This window comes from Mus pahari, chromosome 5, assembly GCF_900095145.1.
Source record: "Mus pahari chromosome 5, PAHARI_EIJ_v1.1, whole genome shotgun sequence".
NCBI classification, from domain to species: Eukaryota; Metazoa; Chordata; class Mammalia; order Rodentia; family Muridae; genus Mus; species Mus pahari.
The window spans coordinates 80,856,045-80,870,041 of NC_034594.1; the positions used below are offsets into that span (position 1 = coordinate 80,856,045).

The 13,997-nt window shown below is 40.6% G+C and overlaps 1 protein-coding gene across 1 annotated transcript in view; it reads left to right on the plus strand.

Moving 5' to 3' along the window:
• Positions 1-756: 756 nt before the first annotated feature.
• The window catches only part of Cdh20 (cadherin 20), a 220,421-nt gene continuing 207,180 nt past the window's right edge, over positions 757-13,997 (plus strand). Inside the window, exon 1 of the mRNA XM_021197692.1 lies at positions 757-1,126. The gene's annotated coding sequence lies outside the window, so the exon portion shown is untranslated. The remainder of the gene's footprint in view (positions 1,127-13,997) is intronic.

The following is a 13,997-nucleotide window of genomic DNA, read 5'->3' on the forward strand; positions in this document are numbered from 1 at the left end:
TGTAGGAATCCAACTGAACATCTTGTTGGAGCCACAAGCTACACACTGAGCTAAATCTCCCTAATCCTTCTGAATGGTTGACAGAAGATGGCTTCACAACATCCTTACTTAACCCACACACCGAAAACCGTAATAATGCTATGAGGATAAAGAAATCATGACATTTTCTAAACATTCCACGAATCAAGCTTCCTCTTCCATCTCCCCAGGGCCCATTCTCTGAACACTGTCAGTGGAGTAGGGCTGAATCTTCAAGGTCAAAGTGTTCATACCCATCTTTTCTCAGATCCCTTCTTTTTTCTCTTTTTCTGTTTTCATCGTGGACTGCTTCTTCCAGAATCCAGAGTCTTCTCCAAGTAAGTCACCTCAACTTCCTGGCAAAGTTTAGATGAACTCCCCCCCAACACTCACACACCAGTGTCCTCCTGCCCTCTGTACTCTTTCACCCCTCTCTGGGTTAACACTTTCTAACTCGCCCAGCCAATAAAGGAGTTTAAACATTTAAATGCGGTTTCTAAACTGCATTTAAAGAATTAACCCATTTTGTCCCTCGCTGGTCTAAACCACGGGGTGCCAACCTGACTTTAATTGCTTTCTTCTGGTGGGGTTCCAGACAACTCCTCAGAAGGAAGGAGCGCACATTCCTGGCACCAATTGGCTAATTCAATTTACTTCAACGGCATTAGCCTCTGTCAGAATATTCATGAGCGGGGGAACCAGGACCCGCGGTACTCGCAGGAGGCAGCCACTTCGGCTAGGAAAGGCGCGAGGGAGCGGAAGAAGCGGACCGCGCGTCGGTCTTAAAGGACGGTGACCAGGAGGACCAGGCAGCTCTTTTCACCCTCCTGGCAGAGAGCTGAGGGCCGCGGGCATCAGCGGATTTGCTGCTCTTGTCATCAGCTCTCGACTGCCAGTGATCGCGCGGAGACTTTGGAAACATCCGAAGGCTGTAAAGCTGTGACACTTTTGACTTGGGGGGAAGGGGGTGGGGCGGGGGCACGGAGGCGAGCTGAAGCGAAGGGACGCGGCAGGACACCCGTTCGCCCAATGAGGAAGGCAGCGATGTGATCTGGACACCCGCCACCGCGGAGTCTCAACGTCTCTGGAGAGTCGCCGGCTGTGCCAGGTAAAGCTGAGGGCTCCGGTCAGTCCCGGTGCATCTGGCCCCAGGCACAAGAGGTCACTCCGGGGAAGCCAGGTGCACTGTGCACGGTTCAGCTCTGCGTAGCGCCTTCCCCTCAACTCTCCGCCTAGGGGACCTCCCTGCCGACCTGGGTTCCACTTCCTGGGACTTTTCGGGGACAGGGTGCAGGAAGGGATATACTCAATTAGTGGAATGCTCTGTGTGTAGGAAAGCTTCTGTACAGCGGGATAGCCAGGCAGGTGGAGGGTGTTGCGCACTGGAATGTGCTCGCTGGGTGATGGTGAAATGGGGAGCGCGGGGTGCCAGAGCGCTTCCCTTGAGGACAGCAGCATCTCCATACTGCCAAGGGAGAGGGTGCCCGAGTCCCCAACGAGGTAGTTGTGCTCAGAACAGAGTATCCGAGGCACCCACAGACCGATCCTGGCTCTGGGATGAGAGGTGCCGCTGCAACAAAGCTCAGCGGTGGGAGGAGAATGTGGTGTGGTGGTGACTCTCGTCCCTGCCACCTGCCGGACATCACCAACTCCCGGGATTTCCTGTCTCCCAGTCCTGGCAATCCCTGGGAAAGCTCAGAATTGAGCGCGGGTGGTTTGAGCTCTGCTTGTTCTGGTGGTATTGTTTGGACAGAGCCCGGAGGTGATGGGGCAAGGAAAGGAGTCAGATAAGGTGAAATGTTCAGATATACAAAGAAAAGGCCTCCGCGATGTCTCAACCTGGCCTCCAAACAGACTGGTTTGCTGACCTCCAAGCTGTGGCAGCTGAATATGGGGAGTTGGGGGGGGGGTGGCAGCTTTAAGGCAATGCCAGAGTCCTTTAGTTATTTCCCAGCTGAGCTTATTGTACGGGAGGAGGAATTGGGGCTGGAACCCTGGCACTGGAGAACAGAGGAGTTAAGCGCTGGGTAGACTAGGAGTTTACTGTGAAATCAAAATGATTATTATTAACATTGTTTTTACATGCTTGGCTATCAGGAAGGATTGGAGTTTGGGAGTTTGATAATAGCACGGAAATTGAGTCTGTTTCCACTGTCCCTCACATAATGTAACCAGACCTCCTCTGTCTCTGATTCGTCTCCATCAAAGAAAACAAATGCCTAAGAATTGAGGTGTCAGGGACCTGGCAGAGGATTGTGGACTGTATCTAGAGAACAGCACAAACGACTCTTAACAGTAATGCAAGGCACTGATTCCCTATCCACTCTCCGTCCTGTCTCTTCTCAGGGTGGAGGCAGAGCCACCCTGGACTCCACACTTGACACAGCTTTCCCTTCTGCTGCCTGGGCTAGTCACTTGCTTCCAGTTACAGAACCCCCTACAGCCTTTTGAGTGCCCTTCCTAGCGTGAGCAACCTTCCCTTTAGTTAGGAGGAAGCCTCAAGGACACCTGAGGTTGGTTGCTACCCTCGTGGCTTAGCCCTTGATCAGATCTGTTCCAGGGCACCGGCTTGGCCCTGCTGATGAAGCAGAAAACAAGGCAGGACTATGGAAGTCCTGGCAGTCACTGCGTGCAGGAGATGAGGTCAAACCTCTGTGCTGCCCACATCCTTTCCTGCCAAAGAAGAAAGAGAGACAAATGGTGTGCAAGTAGGACATAGATAAACTGAAATCAAGCTCCTAGAGTCAGCTGGGCTGTGGCCAATGACTTTGGGGTGACCTTTACTGTGCTTCTGATTTCCCCTTTGCCAACGCTCTGAGCAGTCTTTCTGATGGGACTCTACTCACGAGATGGTCTAATTTTGTATTTTAAAAAGTGCTTTGAGCACACGGAGAAAGGACAGTCTATAAAATATGACATGTTAATGTTCTGTGAAAAGTTTGCTACCGCACAGGTTAAAGAGGTACATTTTTAGCAAGAGTGCCATGTGGCAGTGTGACATTAAAATGCAAAATCGAAGTACAATCATAAAAATATGACTTAGCATTCTTGACATTCTTGTGCATACTTGTGGGAAAGTTATCTTTAATTTGGGGAGAGTTGCTGGGGAATTTATTCAGTGTTTGCACTACTGAACCACTCCCCTCCTATCTTTCTCCTCAGTAAAATTATATGACCCAGTTCTCACCAGAGAGGTACTGTCGTTAGCGCTGGGAGTTGAGAGAAGAGACTGAAGATTGTTAGGAGAATGTCAGTTAGGGTTTCAAGACTGAGATGGGAGGTAAGGTGCAGAGCAGTTAAGTGTTCTAGAATGATGAGTGAAACCAGCATTGGTTTCCCTGTGTTCCCTGATTCACTCCATCAGATGGTGTGAGGGGACCTTTTGCTACCTCTGTTAGGAAACTTCAAATCAGTGGTTCTCAACCTGTGGTTTGCACCCTTTGGGGGTCAAATGACCCTTTCACAGGGGTCACCTAAGACCATGGGAAGACACAGAGATTTACAATTATAGTTAAGAAGTAACAACAAAAATAATTTTATTATTGTGGTCACAATATAAGCAGCTATGTTAAAGGGTTGCAGCATTAGGAACGTTGAGGACCATCACTTTAAGTGATGGCAGTGCCTGCTCCTGACTTTTGCACTGGAAGGACTTCTGTTTTTCTTCTTCCAGACTGGAACAGGGAAGTATTTACCATCCCAGAGGACTCAGAAGTCTGTTTTCAGACCCTGATGTGATTCTCAATTTTCCTCTCGTTCTGGAGCTTCTCAGTCTACAGCTGTTGATGAATTTAAATAAATAGCTGGACCTCATCAAGAGAGCCACTGAGAAACACTGATGTCTTCTGGTGACATAGCTATAGAAAGGCCTTTGAGCTAGAAAATTGAGAGTTTAGAGAAAAAAAACAAAAACAAAAACCTGATTTCTCTCTTCCCATCTACCAATTCTTACACCCCCCCCATAGTAATGAGAACTGTTTACTTAAGCATTTTATTTACTTATTTGTACAATCTTGAACTTTAAATGTCTAGTAGCAGTCTAGGGAAGGAGAGAAAATGTACAGAGACACGGAAGGAAGAGCTACTGTGGCTAGGACATAAATCAGCCAGGATATATGGGGGGTGATGAGAATAGGTCTTTTCACCCTTAAAAAAAGAAGAAGTCCACTTTGGAAAAAGAAGTCTGATTATTGGGATCCCAGCCTGAAACTCAGGCAGCTGATGCCGAGAGGAGCCAAAGGGTGGTTCTTCTTAGTTTAGAGACAGCAAGACAGCCTCTGCCAAAGGCGGCTGTAAACACGGGATAAAGATTTCATTGTGAGGTGGTGTGACTGGAATAATTACAGCTAACTGTCCATTCTAACCTGCAATGCTGCAATCAGGGCTGCAAAGCAACAAAAATAAGAGCAACTGGGGACATAAGAAAGTGGCATTTACTACTTTCATTTGCCCTTCTTTTCCTTCATGGTGGCACTTAGTAGTGGTTGGGGTGGAGAGAGTGGAGAGCTGAGCCATCACTCTGTGACCCCCTTCTATTCTGTTTTGACTGGGGACAAGATTTTTCATGTCTTAAAGCCAGCATATGATGCTATATTAAGAATAATTGTGTTTAATACCTCCAATATTAATAAGTGAAATATTAGGCTTTACTTTCATTGTCAGTGCAATCAAAACATATTTAAAAATTTACCGGACCCTTGTTCTTCTTTAGCACTTTTCACAGGCATTTAAAGTTCAAGGAGAAAATTTTCCATTCTTGATACTTAATTTTCTCCTTTGAAGTAAATTGCATACAATGACTAATGCTGTACATTGCATCAAAGATATACCCTCCTCTCTATTTACATCTGCATTTAAAGACAAAAGAAAATGTATTTTGAATGACCAAGAGTGTTTAAGCAACTGAGCACTTGTAGTTATTAGAGGCATAATAGACAGAAGATAGGACCACAGAGAGCAGGTGACCCTTAGTGTTCAAGACAGGCAAGTGGAAACACATGTATTCATCAGAGAGCATACTCCCACAATCCTAATATTGGCATAGAATATGGATCGAAGTTGTTTCTGCTTGAATTGAAAATGGACTATCTTTAAGTGTCAGTGTTAAGTATAATTGTTCTGGGAATAAAAAGCACTGTTATAGGGAAAGCATAATGAAGTAAGATAAGGTCATACAGTCTTGTGGAGAGAAATACTCAATTTCTCTTGGATATTCATCTTGTCTCTTTGTTTAAGAAGGATGACACTATCTTTACTAACCTTTAAGGGTTTTATCCACCATGAATCAAAAAGTACCACAAAGGCAAACACTTGCTAGATGTTACAAAATGTAAATGGTTCAAAATATAGAACTATCTAGCTCTCAGCAGAAAAAAATCTATTTCACGAAATGCACTTTCTATAGCAATTAAAAATAGAAAGTCACATTGCCACATTAAGTTATGGCAACAACCCATTTTAAAGAGAAATTTAGTCTTTTCACATTTAATTGCTATTCATGGCTTGCTGAGTAGTTTTCCAGAATAATCCACCATCTCTTGCTAACAGAGATGGTCTAGTTGAGAACATTCCTAATTACACATGGACTGACAATTTTAGAACCCTGGGAACACTCTACTTAAAGCATTACTCAAGTACAACACAAAATGAAATGGCTCAACTTGCTTCAAAGGATGTCTTAGCATTTAAGCGATCATAAATCAGAGAGCATTTGGTTTAGAGGTATATCAATGCTCAGTAAAAGAGTAAAGAAGCCACAAATCTTGACTGCTTTTTAAAACAAATAAAGCTTCTTTAATACCATTCACTTCTTCTAGAAACGTAAGCATCAGTTCCCTGCAACTGTACCTGTGCCAAAAATATGCACATGGGGGTAACAAGAAGGCTCAGTGGTAAAGGTGCTTGCTGCCAATCCTGATGATCCAAGTTTGATCCCTGGTTCCACATGGCTGAAAGTGAGACTGGACTTCAGAAACTTATCTGATCTTTATGTGTATCTATCAATAAAACAAACTTGGAATGCCTGAAATGATGTTTTTTTGGTGCTTTTTGGTTTGGTTTGGTTTGGTTTGGTTTGGTTTGGTTTGCAATTTTTAGGATAGTTTGGCAATCTGAGTTTAGAGCATATTCTGGTGAATGTAGTTGTCTCTTATGAAAAAAGAGACATCTCTTATAAAAGAGATTATAGTTTTAGTTCCTAGCTTCCTTTATAGCTCCTAACTTGAATTTTACTTGTAGTATCTTAATAAATATATGATGGTTTATTTTTTTAATTTTAACAAACTTTTGTGTCGTGTTAGTATACTATTCAAGTAGTGTACTACTGGGTTTCACCCCTAGCCCTTAATTATTTTAGGAAAGTTAAAGAGCTAAATCATATTTAAGGTATATAGCAGGATATTATAACACACATTGAAAAGTAACATCCTTACTTTAGACAAACAGAATGAGCATCCCCATCATCTCACACAGTTGCCCATCTTCCTATGAAAGAACAGCCACCATCCACTCATTGGGCAAAAGTGTGCTACACTGTGATGCTCTAAACTATTGTCCCCAATGTTGAACTCATTTAGCTTCCATATTTCTATCCTTTGCTCTACATCTTAGCACCACCCCCAGCCTTGATCCGAGTGAGTGATGCTTTTCTTTCTACATCTTTTACAATCATATAAGTGAGGTCGTGCAATATTATTCTTTCTTTGGATAATGTGTTTACTCTGCTGAATGTCCTTCAGGTCCATGCATATATGGTTGAGTAATACACCTTCATATACATGTGCCAGTTTATGCACTCACCCGTAGCTATACCTGGACTGTTTTGTACGTTGACTGCTGTGACCGGTGCTTCAGTAAACATGAATGTGAAAGTGCCATTACAAGGTGATGACTTCATTTCTCTTGGTATTCTTTCAGAAGAAAGAGTCAGGGACATATGGTGGCCCCATTCAGCTTCTATAGTAAGTTCCATGTTACTTTCTATGATGGCTATTTTACTGTACATTTCTGCCATTAATGTACAAGAATTCCTACTTATCCATACCCTCATGAACATTTATTACTTCTTGTAATTTTCAGAAATCAATGGTAGCAGATTTGAAGTGATGCAATGATTTTGATAGTCATTTCTCTGATGATTAGAGATGTTGTACACACCCTTTCACCATTTCATGTACTTGTAGGTTATTCTTATTACCTCTTTAGAAAGATATCTATTCAAATCCTCTACTTGTTTGTTTGATTTCAGTCCTATGTTTTCACGTTACATTGCTTGAGTTCTTCATAATTCTTGGGCACTGAGCCCTGGCCTGACATGTGGTTTTCAAATCTTATTTCCTACCCTGTAGGGCGCCCTTTCATTCCAGTGATGGTTTCTTTTATGTGTAGACTTTTAGTTTTCATGATTTTCTATAACATAAGTAGAATTAAATCAATGGCATGTTCAAGTTAGATGTATTAACTCTACTTAACCCTAAATTCCCTAATGGTCTTGGTTGTTTCTTTAAATAAGCAAGATGTTCCCAATTGTAGTAATTATTGCTAAGGTTATATAGTAAATATGGAGTAGACAAAAGAATAGAAAATCTTCAAGTTAAATACTATATATATATATATATATATATATATTAATTTTAGCTCAGATACTGAATGTGCTTATATTCATATAAACTACCTGAAATGTGCAGTCTCTCTGTAATAAAGGAAATACTATCATACTATCTTTGGATAATTTTTCCATTGTCAGGCACCTATGTTTTAAGTACTGAGTCCTAATCAGACCAATTATTACTAAATTTCTGCATAATCTTCTTGTATCACCTAATTAATAAAGGAGGTACCTTTTCCATGACAAGAGCTACATCCGATTGTCACACAACTTTTTTTGTGACACATGGCCAAATGTCAGGCTCAACTATAAAACTGCAGCCCTGCTTACAACATCTGGAGGCATCAGAGAAACTCAAGGCTTCCCACTCACATGATAAATCTGTGACCAATACGTACCTTCTCTAGCACTGCCTTACAGTAAGATAAGCTGCCTTATCTTTCCATGCTAATGTTGAAAATCAGGTGCTTCTGAGGAACCTAAATATCTGTAAGTAAATTGTATCCTGTGTTTTATCCTCATTTAAATGTTGAATGAACATGATGGTTTTAGTCTTTTCCAGAAAACATACATAGTGTAATATATTGGCACAACTGGGATTCAGAAGTCATGAGAAAGTCTAAGTGGAATTAGCATGAAGATTCAATTATCTCTTGTTCCCTGACAAGGCTGTTTACTAGGCTGTGGTCAAAGTTGCTTAGAAAAATGTGAAGCACAGCTTCCTTTCTCTCTGCTTGACGTTTTTGAGCAAATCAATTTCTGATTTCCGTTTTCTACCAATAATTTAAAAGATAGCTTAGCAAACAGACTTATAATTTATTGAATAGAAAATTTTAAGTATACCTAAGTCTTAATATGTTAGATAAATTTATTTTAAAATATGTGAACAAATCTAGTAATATGGTTCCCTAAAAGAACAGTGCATTTTATATCATACCCATACTTCATTTGATGAAGTCAATGTTTATAAAATATTTGTCAAATCTAAATAAAAAGCCAAGCTGTATGTATTATAAATGCTTGATTTGGTTATCATAATTTGTTTATAGACCAACAGATATAATTTTATTCAATAATTTTCTGATAAATTGGTTAAGTGAATTTCACATAAAAGAAACTTTATTTTGATTTGTAAAGGTTGTTTATTTATTTAAAATTTCTCATACAATATCTTTTGATTGTGTTTTCCCTCTCCTCTCCTCTCCTCTCCTCTCCTCTCTTCTCCTCTCCTCTCCTCTCCTCTCCTCTCCTCTCCTCTCTTCTCCTCTCCTCTCTCCTCTCCTCCTCTCCTCTCCTCATTTCCCTACCCACTCAGCTTCATGTTCAGTCTTTCTCAAATTCAAAACAAAAGAGAAAATCATAATAAACAAACAAACAGCAACAAAACCAGTAAGACAAAAATAAAGTCCAAATGAAAGTGAATGAAACAAAAATTCCACAAAATGTTATGGTGCTTATTTGTGTTGGTCAACTTCTGTGCATGGAGCCTACCCCAGAATCTGCAGACATTCCTACCCTGTGACACTTGCTTGCACAAAGCTGATTTTCCCTTTCCTAGCAGGCATCAATTTCTGATAGCCTTTTGGTTAAGGCTGGGACTTCATTGTCTCCATTTCTACTCTTCAGTGCTGGAATTTTGTCTGGCTTCAACCTGTGCAGGTCTTGGGCAGTCAGCCACAGTTTGTGAGTTCATATGTACATCAGTTCTACTGTGCCTGGAAGAAAACATTTCCTTCGAGTCATCTATCACCTCTGGCTCACATGATCACTCTGCCTCTTCTTCAGTATAGATCCCTGAGGCTCAAAGGGAGGGCTTTGGTGAATACATATGTTTAGAATTGAGTGCTTCAGAACCTCTCACCCTCTGTACATTGTTCAATGTGAGCATCTGTGTTAATTGCCACTGCAAGAAGAAGCTTGGTGAAGGGTAAACAATATACTTATCTATGAGTATAACATTATGTCACTAGGGGTCATTTTATTGCTGTTTCTTTGGCAAAATAATAGTAATAAACAGCTTTGCCTCTAGGCCTGTGTGCTATCTAATCTTAGGTTATTGGGAATCTTAACAGTGTCAAGCGGATGCTTCATCTCATGGAGTGGACCTTAAGTCTATGGAGTAAAATGATTGTTTACTCTCATCATACTTGCGCTACTATTACACCAGTGTATCTCCCAGGAAGGTCACTATGGTAGGTCACAGGGTTTATAGCTAGGAGATATTGATACTGTAAAGTAACTTCCAGTCCATGAATCCTGGCTAGGAAAGCTGAAGTTTTAAATTACATACCAGCTCAACTTCTATATATTCTATTAAGGTCAGTGAAGATGCATTATTTAAATTTGGAAGGCTATTATCAGTTTGTTATGATTATCAAAAGATAAATAAATACTAGTCCTTGTATCTAAGAAAATTTTGGTCATGAAACTTTCTCTTGCCAATTCTGTTTAAGACCTATAGAAAGTCCAAGTAAAACTGATAGATGTGACAAAAATTTCTGTGTTCATTCTGTGTACAGACTTCTACATTCTCTTATATTTTGCCATTTTAGATACCGGATCAGAGCACTGCAGATTGGGTAACTAGTAGACAACAGGAATTTAGTTTTCACAGACTTAAAAACTGGAAGTCTGACATCAGGATGCAGGCATTTTAGATTCTGCTGAGGGTTGCAGACCATTGTCTTCTTCTTGTATTCCTCCACTACTGAAAGAAGCACTTTCCAGGAGTTCTTATATAGAAGAACTAATACCATTCAGAAAAGTCCCTTCTTTTTTATATAGTTACTACCCAAGACCTTTACTCTGAATACTACCACACAGAGGAAGATGAATTCAGCTTGGGAATTCTAAGGTTCATAAACACTTGGCCCATTGCCTTAACCCATCAGACTCTAATGAAATATACAATATCATTTCTGAGCTTTCTCCTTTGCAGAATCCTTGAGTTGACACAGCAGAGGTTTTATTTGGCGTACAAATTTGCAAAATCATCATCATTACATCATTGAAAGCAAGCACTACTGTTAACGGTCTGAGTCAGGTGGACTTTGGGAATAACTGAATAAGAATGAACATCTTTGGATATAATTTCTAAAATTAGCAAGATTTCTCAAAAATATTCATAACTAAAGATTAAGTAACATTATTGTGCTGTCGTGTTTATCAAATTCTGTGTGAAACAATTTACATCTGGTGACCAAGTACATCTCTGTTGACATTTCAGTTTTGAAGTGTTTCAGTTGCATTACCTTAGCCTACATGCTCAACTATAGGATCTTGGAAACATTTATTTCACTCTAAAAATGTGAGTCATACTCATTTTTGGAAATAAAAACCTTGAGAAGTCATTTGAAAATGAATCCACTTGGCAGTTCAGCATCTCTTCTTGGTGGACTATTTCAGGAAGCTAGGTACAGCGGACATCGCCTCATTTCTGGAGCTGGCTGACTTTGGGCAACCAAATTGCACGGGGATGTTTCTTTAAACACACACAAAAAAATGTAACATGGGAGTGCTATGTACTTCTTTGGCACTTCTAAATATCAGCTCATGTTAAACTAAAATGTATGACCTCGAGGAAGAAAGAAAATCCAACAATAACAATTCATCATTTAATTAGTCCATTACTTCTGGTCCAAAAATGATGAGTTGAGAGTCTTCTGTACATTACCTCAGTAGTCTCCTGTCCATGATAATCTCATACTACATATGCTGGAACAAGGGCACAAGACAGCGTTCAATGTCGGCATGTTTCCAACTCAAGACTCAAGGCCCAACATCATCGAACTACTCAACTGCACTGCCTCCTTCTAGCAGTGGTTCTCAAAGACCCATGGCTGCTCATGTCTCACACCAGCGATTTTCTGGCACAGTACCTTCTTCGCAAGAGAACATGCAACAGCATCACTGTCCATTTGCTAATAATACCATACCACTTGGGACTATCAAAACTGCCTGCAATCATTGCCAAATGTTCCCAATGGTCAAAACAACACTGGTTGAAAGCTATTCCATGCTTGCATATTAAAGATGTAGAATTTTCAATTTGACAGTGGAGGTATCCAATTTTCAAATCCTAAGTATTTTTGTAGCTATATTAGACACATTATATATTTGCAAAAATCATTAGATAATTCTTTGAAGGAAAATGATTGTCAACATGTCTTCATTAAGACCAGGTATCTCCCAAATAAGCTCATAGAGTCCCAAATTGGCTAGGAGATTTCTGAGACTGCCTCAGTCTACCAACAATGACAGGAAAATGGTTGAAAAACATTGAATCACAGTTTTCTCCAAACTAATAGATGATCTAATAGAATAGGAGAACAACTTTGTATTTCCCGAGGGCAATATCCACCTGAATGCTGAACACCTTTTATTTCCATGCTAGTGATGAAACCCAGGGCCTTGTTAATGCTGCTGACACTCTACCTTGGGTTTCCAGCCCCACCTCTTTTTTTTTTTCAACCAGTGTCTCAGTATGTTACATGTTAGCCTAGGTTAGCCTGAAACTCACATTCCCTCCACCTCTGCCTCACAAATGCTATGCAGTAAATTATTTGTTTTTGGAGTTTATTACTAGGGAGCAAACCAAAAATCCCTTTGCTTTATCACTGCCATCTCTCCCATAGCTGCAAGGTGGGATGGAACCCAGAGTCTTCTGCATTCTAGATAAGCACCACCATTGAATTATACCATCAGTCTCTAGGAATACATAGTTCTTCAATGAATCAATGAAATCTTGGTTAGCTCAGTGCAGTGTTTCGATGCCCTGTTGTAGGCTCCCCTCTGACCTCGTCACACATTACATTTTACTTTAATTGGTGTCATGTTTTTACACATTATTGTATGATAATCATAGTTACAATTTCTGTGAACCAGAAACATAATACGCTAGATAAAGATGTAGGATCAAAGAGGCATGTGCTATACTTAACAACATGAAATGTAACACAGCCACCTGCAATGAGGAAAACAAACTGCAACCACATGGAAACTGAAGGGCACATAAAGCCCACTCAGCTGCAGAGGGAATTTTCATATTCAAGTCACAAGATACCTGCTTATTTCACATTTCCAAAGATGAGCTACCCCTTTCTGGTTTTGGCCAAGGTGCACTTGCTATGAGCTGTTCCACTCTTCACATTCTCCTTGAGTCGGGGTTATGGAAATGGCCACTAGGAAGGGCCCTATAACATGTTGTTCAGATGAGAAATGGTTGAAGGTCTTCAAATGGAAAACCTGACATATAACCTGACACTGAAAGGACCAAAGTAGGCATCTTCAAGTATCAGAAAAAGAAAATCTGTTTACTCTGTATTCACCTTGTAGGCCCGAACCAGGGTCACTGAATAAAAAATGCTTGGAAGCATATTTTATCTCAGCACAAAGATGAGCTTGCTAATGATGAATGGTTCTGAGCTAGAGAGTAGAGGGGTGGGAGCAGCAGCAGCCACGGCCTCTGAAGGTACAAACATTGGGAAGGGGGATGGGCCAGAAATTTCCAAGTCACTTTCTATCACTAAATGTGTTTGAATATTTTTTGCCTTAGACGTTATTGATGATCTTGTAATCTACTTTTATGATTTTATTGAGAAAAACACTATCTATTACTTTCTCCATCTTACACATTCAATTATTGGGGATAAGTGTAATAGAGTTAAGAAGGAAGGAGAACCTTACCAGGTGCTACCTAGAATAAGGATCTCGAAGTAATGCCAACCACTGTAAAGCCAACCTTCAGCTAGATCTCGTGTACTCTTGAGAAGAACTCCATGAAGGTTTGGAGAGACAGCTCAGTGGGTAAAGAGCTGATGCACATAGCCTTAGTTTAAGTCCCAGTACTCTCAGAAAGCCAGCTGTAGCTGAGAGCATTTGCAATTGCAGAACAGTAATGGGAAGATTAAAGGCAGAGACAGGAAAGTCCCTACAAATTTTTAGCTTGTCTAGCTTGTCATAGTTGGTAGAAAGAGTCACAGAAGACCCTTTTTGAAATAAAACAGAAAGCAGCACGTTGTCCTCTGCCCCCTCCACATTTACTTCATCATTGTGCTGAGATAAAATACGCTTTTGAGCATTTTCTGTTCAGTGCCTAGTTCAGGCCTAGTTTAGGAATGCAGAATAAATGGATTTTCTCTTTTAAATGATTAGGTCCCTGATACTTGAAGAAGCCTACTTTTGTCCCTCTAGTCAGGTGTATGTCAGGTTTTCCATTTGAAGACCTAAAACGATTTCTCATCTGAAAAACATGTACGCTGTGGTGCATACATCCATCTGACCTTACACAAATATATACAAAAGTCATGCACACAGTTGTGGAATAAGGGAACAAGTCAGTCATAGGAGTTAAACCGCTTTCTCAAGAGCTCAC